Source organism: Octopus sinensis, linkage group LG18, assembly GCF_006345805.1.
Source record: "Octopus sinensis linkage group LG18, ASM634580v1, whole genome shotgun sequence".
Lineage (NCBI taxonomy): Eukaryota > Metazoa > Mollusca > Cephalopoda > Octopoda > Octopodidae > Octopus > Octopus sinensis.
Genome location: NC_043014.1, coordinates 36,328,911 through 36,343,467, shown reverse-complemented (window position 1 = coordinate 36,343,467; position 14,557 = coordinate 36,328,911). Strand labels below are relative to the sequence as shown.

General features: G+C 38.9%; 2 long non-coding RNA genes across 2 annotated transcripts in view; both read left to right on the top strand.

Moving 5' to 3' along the window:
- LOC118766980 overlaps nucleotides 1–14,557 on the top strand; it is a 165,187-nt gene that overhangs the window by 62,458 nt on the left and 88,172 nt on the right. The window lies entirely within an intron of this gene.
- LOC118766988 lies at nucleotides 7,467–10,353 on the top strand. Its single transcript, XR_005002908.1, has 3 exons — nucleotides 7,467–7,477; nucleotides 8,869–8,986; nucleotides 10,294–10,353. It is a non-coding gene; the product is annotated as an uncharacterized LOC118766988 (long non-coding RNA).

The following is a 14,557-nucleotide window of genomic DNA, read 5'->3' as shown; positions in this document are numbered from 1 at the left end:
ATTGTAGTTTACATTAGTGAAACTACTCTTTTATTGTGAGGCCCTTTGTTCGAAGATAAACATATTTCGATTCTCTTTACTCTTTTTACTCTTTTATTTGTTTCAGTCATTTGACTGCGGCCATGCTGGAGCACCGCCTTTAGTCGAGCAAATCGACACCGGGCCTTATTCTTTGTAAGCCCAGTACTTATTCTATCGGTATCTTTTGCCGAACCGCTAAGTGACGGGAATGTAAACACACCAGCATCGGTTGTCAAGCAATGCTAGGGGGACAAACACACACACACACACACACACACACACACACACATGTATATATATACATATATACGACAGGATTCTTTCAGTTTCCATCTACCAAATCCACTCACAAGGCATTGGTCGGCCCGGGAATGTAGCAGAAGACACTTGCCCAAGATGCCACGCACTGGGACTGAACCCCGAACCATGTGATTGGTTAGCAAGCTACTTACCACACAGCCACTCCCTGGCCTACTCGTTTTTGTTTTTTTTCTTTTCAGTGAGATCTTTCATTAAGAAACTTGAATTTCTTAACCCGCCCGCTCAAGTAAACAAGTTAGCGATCTTCAGATGTTCAGCATACATCGGGGCACCTTTTGGCGCTACTGACTTTTTATGGAGTCATGAGACAAAACACTACAATTGGATAAATGTGAGTCAAGTGGATGTTCGACCGCATGGAAAGTGTTTATCTCCAGCAGTGTCACTTAATAAAATCGTTATAAGAGAGGGGGACATTGGTAACTCAAGCGTCTCATGTTCTGTATACAGTGAATCACGCACTCTACAGCTCACCAGCAAAACAGGTAAACAAATTTTCTTTGTGTTATCTTCCTTAACGTCTTTATATATTCTTGTTCCTTAACGTCTCCTGAAACAATATTTCTGGTTAAATTACACCTTCCAGTAAATTTGTACATCCACTCACGGTTATATTGACAATTATATTTATCCCTGACAGGTATATCATTACGATTAACCAAATTTATATATTTGCTTTTTTAAGATTCTGGAGACATTTAGTTGATATAAGAAGCTGCATCCTTTAAATGCACTCTATATGACATGGTTTGCATAAAGTCCTCCTTATGGCGGAAATTGTAGTGAAAAGGTCCGTACAGCACGGAAAAGCGAACTTTCTCTTTATAAATACATGCATACACATGCACGCACGCACGTACACACGTATGCACACAGGAACGCACGCACACGCACACACACATGCATACACGCACGCACACACTATACACACAGTAGTAGAGAAATGGTACACCCCTTACCACGTGGCAAAGTGGTATGACTCAACCACTATAAAGTCTGCAATCATTTGTTGTTTGGTCAGTCAGTAGTAGCAGAGTTGTTATTTTATTTGCAGGCTGGTTAAAATCTTGAATTTTTCTGTGAGTTGAATTGTTTTTCGCTGGTTGACTGTTTTGTGTCCGTCGGCACATCATTTTGCTGCCTCAGGCGGCTTTGTTGACGCTTTCATCCTTGTTTGAAAGGGGAGGCACGGTAATGGAGACGAGAACTGAAAAGGTTAGCTCCTCAGACTTGTCGTCCGAGGGGGAACTTGTTAAAAGTTTGAAAAAGATTGACGAGGCGATGGAGGCCAAGAACTCTAGGCGGTGAAAGATAAAAGTGAGGACGTATGCTTGGAAGAATTGAATCAATTCAAGGAAATCTTTGAAATTAAGGGGAACGATGTAAAGGTGTCCATTTCCAGTGAGATAACGGAAGGAGTTAAAAGAAGAACCGTACTGTGCAGAACTTACGGTTTATAATTACAGCGAAAAGAGGTCGCAACCACAACACAGGTTGAAAAGGCATAGAGGAATTGAAGGAAGTGAATATGGAAGGAAGTGAATTACTTTGCCAGAAGCAGAAGATAGACAACGGGAGAGGTGCTTTTTGCGTCGAAGTCTTGGGCCAGGTAGCATTGCGTGACTCCCTTCAAAACGGGTGAAGTAGTCTTTCTAACCATTTACCTGGGAAGGCGTGCTTCTGGGGTAAGGGTAGAAGAGATCCCTCCTTAGGTGGGTGTAGCCTGGCTGGTGGCCGCCATCCCGTTGGAAATGGCAGATAAGTTTGTGAGCTTCCAGGCCAAAAGTATACCACAAAGAAATTGGCACTAGAAATGATCATCCAGGCCGCCGTGGGAGATTCAGAGAAGATGGTAGAAACCATCACATTTGGAGAGGATATAAAGCTGAGAGTCTTAGTGGAGAGCAGGACTCACTGTTGCTTTAAATGCGGTCAAAAGGGCACATAAAACAGGATACACTCTACCTGCCGCAAAGGAACCAACGAAAGAAAGCGCACCTCCACCGCTTGCGATGTCATGTGTGAGCAAAAAAGAACCGAAGAAGGAGGAAGATAATCAGGTGGCAGAGGAGAAACATGGATGGAATACGGTACCAAAGAAACGGAAGAGAGGGAAAAGAAGAAATCAAGGTGAAAATGTGAATTCCTACCCTACTCCCACCCTGCCCAACGCTGTCCCACCATCCCCCTGCAGTCACCAACAGCAAGTCAAAGAACAAGAACGACTATTTCTTTATTGCCCACAGGGGTTAAACATACAGGAGACGATATAAATGAGGGAGGAGTGGATAAAAGGAATGATTTTACAAAAGATGAATAGTTAAAAATTTACGTTAAGAATTTTTATAAATAGGATGATACCAAACAATAACCATACAATGAAGTGGAGGACGGGTTTCGCTTCGACCCCGCAAACCCCGTGCCACCATTGTAACCCTTTTGTATAACCTTATTGATATACTATGCGGATTCTTCATTCTCAACAAAGTCGCTACAGCTTTCCATCGTTTTCCGTATAAATCAGGTGACAGGCATTTTATCTCCACCCTTATTTTTCCTTTAAGATGGTAGATGAGGAAATTAACCAGTCCAAGGCTGGAGATGAAGTTGCCTCTCACGATTCTTTTCACGTGGGTCTTCCATACTACTTCTTTCGGTATAGCGACCACAATGAGAAAACGAGCCATGCCTTCTTTGTTAAAAGAGGAAGCAGGAACAATCTATACAATCGACGCGAAAGACAGCTGTACTCCTTCCAGCCGCGTCAGCGGGTGTTCAAGGTAAACCCACATTTCGGAAATTTTGGGTCATTGTACAATCGCGTGCAGAACAGTTTCCCTGTCCTGCTCGCATCTTGGGCGCGCGAATTGGTAAGGCTCCTCAGTAACACTGCCAGGCGGAGAATCTTTGGAAGTTATCCAAGGGTCCTGGCCCAAATGTCCTTCGGAACAGACAGGCTAGTTGACCATCATCGAAGCCTAGAATCTTCCCCCACATCGTCGTCACACTGAACCTCAACCAACCCTCTATAAAAATACGAGGCGGAACCCCCTCCGCTGGCGTTGTCCATGTGACAGAGAAGCTTGAGTGCCTCACAACACTTCGCTTGCCAAGCACTCAACTTTCGTCTACACTTGACCCAAGGTCCTAGTTCACCCAAACTAGTAAGCTTAGTAAATAACAACCGACCGAACGGAGACCACACCTGTTCACTATCCAGGTAGAGACACAGATAACTCAGCATCAGCGCACGTCTGCGCATCAACAGCCAAGACATCCCTTGCGCACCATTTAGCGGGTGCTGGCAGCAGACAGAGCGCTTTACAAGAGGACTTCTACTCCACAAAAAACGGAAGAGCAGCCCCTCTAAATTGATCAGCCACGAACGGGGGCAAGGCACGACGGTTAGGCGGTAGGTAATTACAGAAGCGATAAACACAACTGAGACCTCTGCCCTTCCTTTCAGGGAGAGCCGCTACTCAGACCTCGCTCCAATTCTTTATCTGGAGATCTGGACAAAACTAAACCCCTAACATTTTAACCAGCCCCTCCTTCCAACGCCCTACAATGTTGTTGGGAGGTATCGTCTTGCCTTGCCAGGTGCCGAGTTGCAAGCCGATTGACTTATTCCAGTTAACTTTTGCTCCTGCCTCATAGCCTTTAATAGCGTTGCCTACACTCTGTAGGTGTACCATTTCGGACACTATGGTGGTGATGTCATTCGCATACGCCGAAACATTCCCACTGCAACCTAGATCTCGTGGGACGCACTTTAATCTCTCCAACTTCCGCAGCAAGAACTCTAGAGCCCATACATACAGAAGTGGGGAGAGAGGACACCTTTGTTGAACAGAGTCAATGTTACTGTATAAAGCGATGATCCACCCTCTAAAGACGGGGCCGACCCCGAATGCTGAGAGGACCAACACCGGATACTGATGTTCAACCTTGTCGAAAGCTTTGGACTGGTAGAAATGGACCAGCACCCCACCCTTGCCAGGAAACTCATTAACACCTGTTTTTAGGCCAAACAGAACGTGCCATTTATGGCGTTAGACCACGCGAATAAAGAGCTGGAAAGATTACGTCTTGATAAAAGTTATAGAAGAAGAAAACATGAGAGACCCAGGTATGGGATGAATTTTAATTAACAGGAAAAACTATTAAAAATTAAAAGCAAACTTTTAATGGTACACCTGGGGACGAAGTAAACCCATTAGGGTTAGAAATAAGACACGATCCTCTGCCTCCTGTGTTGGATTTCGAAAAACTGAAACCGCTTTCAATTTGCTAAGATAATTATTCGGATAAACGTTGGATTAAAAAATAGTGTAAATATAGTTAAAATGGTACTACACGGAAGTGAGGTCGAGTAGTAGCCATTACACCATTTTTATATAATTTCATTTCATTCATCCGTTTATGTTGTTTGTCCCACTTGTGCATTGTAGTCTGTCCTTGTTCGTCCCCTCTCTGTATGCCCTTGTAGGCAATAGAGAAACAAGGTCAGTCATTAGTAGAGAAAAATTTGGTGAGTTAAAGTTGTATCATTTGCTGGCGTTATATTGTTGTTTAATTGTTGTAGTGTTCCTTGAACACTTAAGTTTGTGCTGTCTTGCGGCAGTTTATTTGTGCTTTCCTTCCTCATAGAAGAAGGTAGACTGAATAAAAAGAAAAGATGTCAGAAGAGGAAGATATCAGCTACTCAGAGCTGTCCTCGTCGGAACCGTCGGAGCAATCGTCGTCGTCAGAGATTTCGTGGAGTACAATAGAGAAACTGAACGGGGAACGGATAAGAGAGAACAAAAACTTCGCAGAAATCGCAAAGTGTAAGGAATATCAAATCGAATGGGAAAAATGGAGAAATTACATGACAATGATGAGTCACGAAGGATTAAATGTGGAATTGAACCGCCTCAGAAGGAATGGTTAAAAATAGGAAAGAATGTACAGTTATATACAAGACGCATTCCGTAGCTGCTGGGAAGATATACATAATGACTACTTACAAAATAGAGAAGGCACTAAGGCCAATCTGACAAGAGATAACGTATCTTACCTGGGGCAAGTATGGAAATGTAGAGGTGAGATTTAAAGAGGCAGAAAAGACAAAGTAGAACGCAGCAACCATTATAAAGAGTGATGAAGTGATACTATTATATATGTACCATAGAAGGCGTGCTTTAAAAGTTAGCGTAGAGGGAATCCCACCAGAAGTTGACGTGGTCTGGATAGCAGCCACTGTCCTACATGGAAATGAGAAAGAGATAGCGGTTCTCCAGGCCACAACGACGGAAGGTAGGCATTGCGAAGGCCAAACCTGAAACACGGTCATTCAAGCGCCAAAGAAAACTATTGAGAAAATGCCAGAAACGATAACGATAGATGATGTAATAATGGCCCGATTTCAATCAAATTTTCAACATAGTAATGTGGAAGCGGATTTGTAATTTAAGCGTGGAAATGGGTTCAAAGTTTGAAAATTAAGGTAATATTTCTGAAGTTGAAAGAAAATTTCTCATTTTTACGTATTTTTGCTTTTTACTTTTTATTGTTTACAGTTTAGAGCTTTCATTTGCATGGTCAATCGTAGAAAACTTCCCAAAATAAGTACTAAATTTAACAAAGAAATCCTTTTTTTCCTTATTTTTAATCGCTCAAATAGTGACACGTACAAAAGGCATGTGTGCTTTCCATTTTCACTGCCTGATATTTATGATTGATCTTTCAAAATATTTCCTTTCTCAACTTACTCAAGATCTTTTGTTTTTTATAAATGGGAGAGAGATAGATAAAGAAAGATAGAGAGTGAGAGAAAGCGAGGGAGAGTCCGAGAGAAAGGAAGAGTAAGAGAGTGGGAAAGTGAGAGAGAAAAGAGAGAGAAACAAAGAGGGATAATGTGGTGAAAAGAAACAGAAGGGAAGCAACAGAAAGTAACAACCACAACCTCACCCACGCATAGAGCGGGTCACCCTAAGTTAGTAACATATATTTTTGCGATTTTTTTTACTTTGTTTCGTTTGTTCTATGTCCCCACAAGGAGACATAGAACAAACGAAAAAAATTAAACACATCATCCTTGGAACAGAATACTGCTGAGTTTAGACAGCAAGAGAAAAGAGAACTACATGTCTGCATCCTGAAGGAATTTCTATGCGTTAAATAGCAGTTAAATCTCCCTGATGCCTATTCTATCGTCCTAGCAAAAGAAAGTTTCATTCGACTATGAAGACTTAGCTATAAAAGTAAAGAGTCAAAAACACTAACATAATCTCTCTAATTATATCTTTTCGTTTAAAAAGTATGAATAACTCTCGTTAATATAATTCAAACCATGTCTAAAGTAAAAGACAGGGTGGTTACGGGGGGAAAATCTTCGATCATAGGTCAAAGTTATCAGGAATGATCTTAAGATCAGCAACAGATTTCGACTGGTTCCAGCAATTTGTCATAAAGAGAATACTTCACGAGAATGCTTCAGTTTGTCTGACTGACATACGATAGGTACTAGTTCATATTTCAGAGATGAGGAGCTTGCAGTAGAAAAATATAGAGCGTGGCAAGTCAACATTGAAATAAACAAGAACACATACTATAAAGAAAAAATTTCAATACCGGTATAACAGATTTATATTAAACAAAAGGAGAAAGATTGAATGAATTTCAGTTCAGGATCAAAATTTGATCATACTTTTCGATTGTAGATCTGGTTAAATATATTATATATATATATATATATATATATATATATATATATATATATATAGTTAATCCAACATGAAAACACAATGAGAAAACACAACAACGCGAGGACGTGGAACAAATATAGTATTATTGGACGCTCAGGAAGCAAGGGAAGAAGGCGGGTTTAACGATTCGCGCGGAGCTCTTCGTCAGAAACATAGGAGAAGGAAAGATCCAGAGAAGGGAAGACGGAGGAAAAAAATCGCCAACGGTACACACGCGGTCACATTTTGAATGATAAACATTTTGATTTTATTTCCAATTTGGAAAACAAAACTGCATTAAAAACTAAGATTAAAACTTAAATATTATATTTCTATATATTATTTTGTTTATGTTTTTTAATTTTTATTTGAAGGTACTGAGCAGCAAGCAATCAGAGACAATGCAGGTATCTTTAATCTTCTAACTTTTGCTTCTTTCAGTTACTGGATGGTGGCCATGCTGGGCCATTTTCTAATAGTCTTTGTCGTATTTATTCCCGAACTGATACGTTGTGGGCACGTAAACAAACCAACACTGGTTTTCCGGTGATGGTGGGGAACAAACACTAATATACACATCTACACATACATACATGCACACGCTACACACACTCACACACACATACATCCCTACACACACACATTCATACACATAACTGACACTGCGCATACTCACATATATACACGACATTCTTGGGTCAAGCATAGACCTATGGAGGGTACCTGACACCTAGTGTGACATCAGGCGCTCACACCTCTGTCAGCAGGGTATTGGTCTTAGCGGACGTTGCACCGAGACCATCTACACACAAGGGGCTAAACACAGAGAGGACAAACAAGGACAGACAAACGGATTAAGTCGATTATACTGACCCCAGTGCGTAACTGGTACTTATTTAATCGACCTCCGAAAGGATGAAAGGCAAAGTCGACCTCGGCGGAAAAAATGTACCGGCATGATATTCCCCTCAGCTGCTCTTGCCCTTGATGCACATTGCATGATGAAGATTTTGTACACGTATTAGTATAGTGCTTGAGCATCGTTGATTTCTGGAGTTATGTCTATCAGCTGCAATCACTTCTCGGACGGATCTGGTTGTAGGTCGACTCCAAAGTGAAGATTGCTTCCTTGCATTCCTTTGATTTTGAAGGGTAGGCTGATTTCCTCTATTAGGTGCTTATGGTGAAAGATGATGCGATTAATGAGAAAGAGACCAAACCTTCATTGACTTTTCATGTTTAAAAGGAAAGTGAGCGTGGAGAGCAAGGTCCTTTCTCCCAGTAAAGCTTACACTGTGGATGAATATAACAAGAATGGCTCGAGTGAATTGTCGTAACCTAAGCATGCCCATGTAGTTACAGCAGTACGGAGGTGAGAGAAACACAACAGTATTCCTGGTAACAGGGTGACTAAGGATTACTTGTTTACTGTGAGGTTACTTGGTTTCCCTTGGGTAGTGTTTCCATTTTAATTGGGAACTTTGTTGTTTTGATTTTCTTCTGATTATTTATTCTTTACATGTGTTTATGTAAATCTTCAATATCCTTGATTACTGTTTCTGAGGCTGCGAGCTGGTAGATTAATGAGCACGCCGTAAAATATGCTTGGCGGCATTTTGTCCGGCTTTCTGAGTTAAAATGCCACCGAAGTTGACTTTACTTTTCATTCTTTCAGAGTCAATGAATTAGGCACCAATTGAATACTGGAGTTGATGTAATCGATGTCCACCTTCAACAAAGTTTTTGGTCTTGTACCAAAATTAAAATGAAATGTGCTTTTTTTTTCTTTCTATTACAGATAAATTATATGATGCAAATATTATTACTAAGATTTTGAAATTTGCAGCCACACTGCTTGTTATTGGCCATTTTCGTTAAGGATTTCGGAAAACAAGCCCCAGCAGAATCAAAAAGTGGTTAGTATTGTATTTTTCATTTTCGTTCCTTTAATTTTGTTGTTCTTCTATATAATATATTTCTTTACTGCCCATAAGGGGCTAAACACAGAGGGAACAAACAAAGACAGACAAAGGGATTAAGTCGATTACATCGACCCCTATATGTAACTGGTACTTAATTTATCGACCTCGAAAGGATGAAAGGCAAAGTCGACCTCGGCGGAATTTGAACTCAGAACGTAACGGCAGACGAAATACGGCTACGCATTTCGCCTGGCGTGCTAACGTTTCTGCCAGCTCGCCGCCGTTCTTCTATATAATATTATTGATTAAGTTTACGATTATATCGTAGTGGAAATGGTATACCCCTCCCACGGGACAAATGGTATGATTCAGCCACTATAAGGTGCGACGACGTCAACCAGTACGGGTAGTCGTCTATCAGTCGTTGTAGAATAATTGCACGAGTTCTCTGTTGGAGTTAAGTGTCAGTTAAGGGTTAGAGTCGAGTTCGAGTCAATAGTGATGGTAGGCGGTTCAAAGTCGCTGTTTTGCAGAGCTATCAGCAATAGCACGATAGACGAAGCGATGTATTACTACTCGGGTATAGAAGAGATAAACTGTATCCGATACCAGAAAAATGGCCACTATAGTAGATACAACAGCTACAGTCACAACAGGGACCACACATTATAGATATGGAAAACACCACATCATAACAGCTTACTGCATTGGTTTTATTCTAAACTCATCGTTATGGTAATTCTCCTTTAATATTTATATAAACATTCATCGAGCAAAAGCATTCGATTACTGAACATACCAGGTTTTCACGGGCGTAGATGATCTTCTTAACTTGTTTCAGTCACTAGACTGCGACCACGCTTGGCTACCAGCTTAAACTGTCGAACAAAGAGGCCTCACTACCTATTTTTAAGTTTGATACTTATTCGATCATCACTTTTACCAAACCTCTAAATTATGGATCCGTATTCAAGCAACACCAGTTGTGAAGCGCTGGCTGAAGTTAAATACGTACATATGTACATACATACATACATACATACATACATACATACATACATACATACATACATTCTCTCTCACTTTCACTCACACAATTACATACATACATACATACATACATACATACATACATACATACACACATACATACATACATACATACATACATACATACATACATACATACATACATACAAACATACATACAAACATACATACATACATACATTCATACATACATACATACTTACATACACGTATAATTTCTTTCTAAATTGGCAATGCTTTCTTTTTTACAGGTTATTTCGAAACTTCCAAGCGAAAATTAACTCACATGTTCTCCGGAAATAAATATTTGACTCCATACTATATATTGTGTGCCTTCTGCAGTTAGTGCTTGTTGATTTCTGATATTGAAAACATATCTTAATGTGTGTTTGTGTGTATATGGATACATATTCTCTGATACACATGAATCTAGAAAGATATAATAAAACAATTTTTCGCATATAAGTATACAATCTCTATCGTTTTGCAACTAGCAACTATTTTCCCTAGGTTAGGGGAAGTATAAAGAGAAATGACAATGTTTTACGTTGACAGGTATAGTGTAGCGGAACTAAGATGGTATAGGAAAATGTGTAAAGTTTTTGAAACTTTTGGTCGAACAATCCCAATGGGATCAAATTACAGATCAGCTAACTTTATAGATGTAGCTGGCTTGAATGTAGGATTATATGCAGCTTAGCATAATCCAAACGTTAATTTTAATGTTGATAAATTCTGAAATCATCCCTGTTGAATTACAATTTTTATTATTGATAGTTTCGCATATAATATCGAGCTGGTCTGCGTCGAATGCGGGTCATTATAAGGTAGCACTCGCTAGAGTGAGATATGTAGAAAAATTAGTTATATTCAAAGTAGTGAATCAGTTAACAGCCCTTCTTGCAGGAACACTTGAATACTACAATTGGTAGACAAAGGTGTAGGTCTGGAGACGGAATAAATGAGGATATAATTAACAATAAGCGTGATTGGTGAAACACGTATGTATATATAGGACATGTGCCCTACTATGAGAACCTAACTATTCGAAACCGCTACCTTGACTATAAGTAATAGCAAGAGAGGGGAATGATGGAAATTGAGGGATGTTAAGAAATGATAAGGAGCGAAAATACTTAAGTAACGGAACTACAACTAGCAGCTGTATTCAAACATTAGGTAGTGGTGAAAAGTATAAGCAAAACACTGCACACAGTAGGGAAAACAAGAATAGTAAAATCGGTAAAGGATTACGTAAGAGAAAAAATGATATATCCAGTATTTAACCTTGATGTATTCCCTCTGATTGCTTCCGCTTTCTTCGCTGCATTAGATAAACTCTTCAGTAAATCTATTAGATATCATAAAACATTTTAATAGACATATCGTTAATGTGTCTTACGCAACTACCCTATTATAAAATATACCTCCAATGGAATAATAAAATCTTACTCAACAGGTCTTTTCTAATATTTATAATTGCAATGTAAATGACTCTACAGGCTGCACATAGACCAGGAGTCGATGTATTGGTAGATAATGTGCGAGAGAATGGAAAGTATTACCACTACTCAGTAGTGGTAATAGTAATAATGTTAATAATTACAGTAATAGTCCTTTCTACAATGTGTTGAAACCATTTACCGTATTAATGATGGTAGGAACAGCAATAATATTAGTTCTAGTTATTATAATAAATGAAATTAATATCATGAAGATAGTAGTAAAAATAGTGAAAATACTTGTGATGCTAATAGTAATGCCAGTTATGACTAGAATAATGCAATAAAATTGGCAACTTTAGAATTACGGATAAATATACACTGGTACTTCACCATCTCTCTCCTGCTCTCTCTCTATCTCTCTTTCTCTCTCTGTCTTGCACTTTTGCTGTTTCCTACACCTTCTCTCTCTCTCTCTCTCTCTCTCTCGCTCGCTCTCTCTTGCCCTTTTGCTCTTTCCTACTCTCCCTTTCATTTGTTCTTGCCTCTGGCTGGATAGCCATATATCTCCTCTACAGCAGCACACCTATTTCTGCTCTCATTCTTGGACTCTCTCTCTCTCACTGGGTAGCCATGGAGCTTCTCTACAGCAATACCCTATTTCTACTACTCTATTTCTTTGTAAGACACTAACCTTTCATCATCAGATATCGGGCCACCTCCTCCAATGCTTCCATATATGTGTGTGTGTGTGTGTGTGTGTGTGTGTGTGTGTGTGTGTGTGTGTGTGTGTGTGTGTGTGTATGTGTGTGTGTACCGTTGGCGATTTTTTTTGCTCTATCTTCCCATCTCTGGATCTTTCCTTCTCCTATGTTTCCGATGAAGAGCTCCGCTCGAAACTTTAAACCCTCCTTCTTTCCTTCTTTCCTGAGCGTCCAATAATACTATATTTGTTCCACGTCCTCGCGTTGTTGTGCTTTTTTTGTGCTTTCTTGTTTGGATTAACTTTATATATATATATATATATATATATATATATATATATATATATATAGAGAGAGAGAGAGAGAGAGAGAGAGAGAGAGAAATTTATCTCTTAATGTAATATGTGCGAATTATTCTGTAGCCATGATAAAACTCCGAGAAAAAAAAACAGGGTTAAGAGTAACAATACAGAGAAAAGGCATATGGGAGTATAGAAAGAGTAAACCACGTCTATATACGCACATACAATTATGCACGCGCACACACACGCCTCTATGCGCACATACCCGATAACGTCTATACACGCACACACTCCATTAAGGGAACTATACTCTAAGAAACATTTAGAGAAAATTAGAGACCTGATTATGCGCATAAGATGGAAGGTATTATCCATATAAATCAAATGGTGTGATTAAAATCGCCCCATTTGATTTATATGGATAATACCTTACTAAATTCTGGTACCTGTATATATATATATATATATATATATATATATATATATATATATATATATATATATATATATATATATATATATATATTATATATATACACACACATATATATATATATATATATATATATATATATATATATATATATATATATATATATATTATAATAATAAAATTAGGGAGTATGGCTCCAAACTTACAGGGAAAAATTAGATTTAGGATTAAATCAAATTTCACAGTATAAATATATAAAATATGAATTAGTGATAAAACCACTATTAGGCAACTCAAACAGTTTGAGTTGCCTAATAGTGGTTTTATCTCTAATTCATATTATATATATATATGTAAATGTAAAAAAATACAAACTGGGTCAAGAACCTGAAACATTTAGAAGACGATTATGATAACGATAGTCACTGTGGTTTGAACAATTAGCTTAACGTCCACTCCACTTCAATAGCGAAATTCTTTCCCAAGCCTTCGAACATTCTTTCAATCAACGTACCCTTCCCACTCCACTTGTTCCCTACCTACTATTCCTTTAACCCTTCTCTTCCTACTATCTATCTTTGACGTCAATTCTTCTAAAGGTTTTTTTAAAATCACTCATTATCGTTTTTTTTACCACATAGGCAGTCATCGAAATTTTTGTTTGTCTTGTTGTCGAGAGAGGCTCCCTTTCTTTCCTGATGAGAAGATTGCATAATTCACCCTTTATTTTTTTGGAATGAAACCATGTTGTCTTCGAAACATATGTCGAGAGTAAAGGAATTTTGTTAACATCTTCGTTCGACTCCATTCTTTCATTTATTCATATACAACACTCAAATTTCTGCACATGAACCCGGAGTTTCTACCCTTGGATAGGTCGCTTCAACCGTGTTTCTGACGTGAATTTGCTACCCTGGTTTCGGTTCAACGAATTTTCCATGCTGACGATAAACAGGATAATTCATTCACCTATTTAAATATATATATATATATATATATATATATATATATATCGTAGCCAACCTGCCGACTACTTTAATATGCTTGTATATCCAACCAAATACAGTGTTGATCTGCAGGTAAATGACCTCTACGAAGCAACAAGAGTGAGTGGCAGAAATTTCAAAATTATGTTTGCAGGACCGAACGGTCAGTGGGTAAGGTGATGCTGGTTGACGGTGAGGCTGGAGATAACTCTCATTGTTGGCAAAGCAGTTGCCAGATTCAGCATCATTGACGTATGTAACAATAAATCCGACAGATAAACCTGCTCGCTTACCAAATATATTTATGGTAGGAGGAATTGGGAACTTTCAAAGGATCCAGTGGAGGGGAACGCCAATCAACTAAGCAGAGTTATGAGATATTCTGATGAAGAAAACGTGAGCTTGTTGCTAAGCACAATGTCAGATTTCGAAGAGATGAACGTACCGTGGATCTTTGCGGTTTGAACGGCAGTTTTTTCTAGCGGTGTCATATGAAATTGTCACCCATAATTATGACCCTGGAATCGATCTGTTTTAGGTTTAGGGTTAGTTAGGGTTAGGGTTTTGGGTGGGGGGAAGGGTACCTTTTTTTCTTCAGGAATGTAAATAAACCCAATCTGTTTCTTAAACGAGGGACAGATTCATACG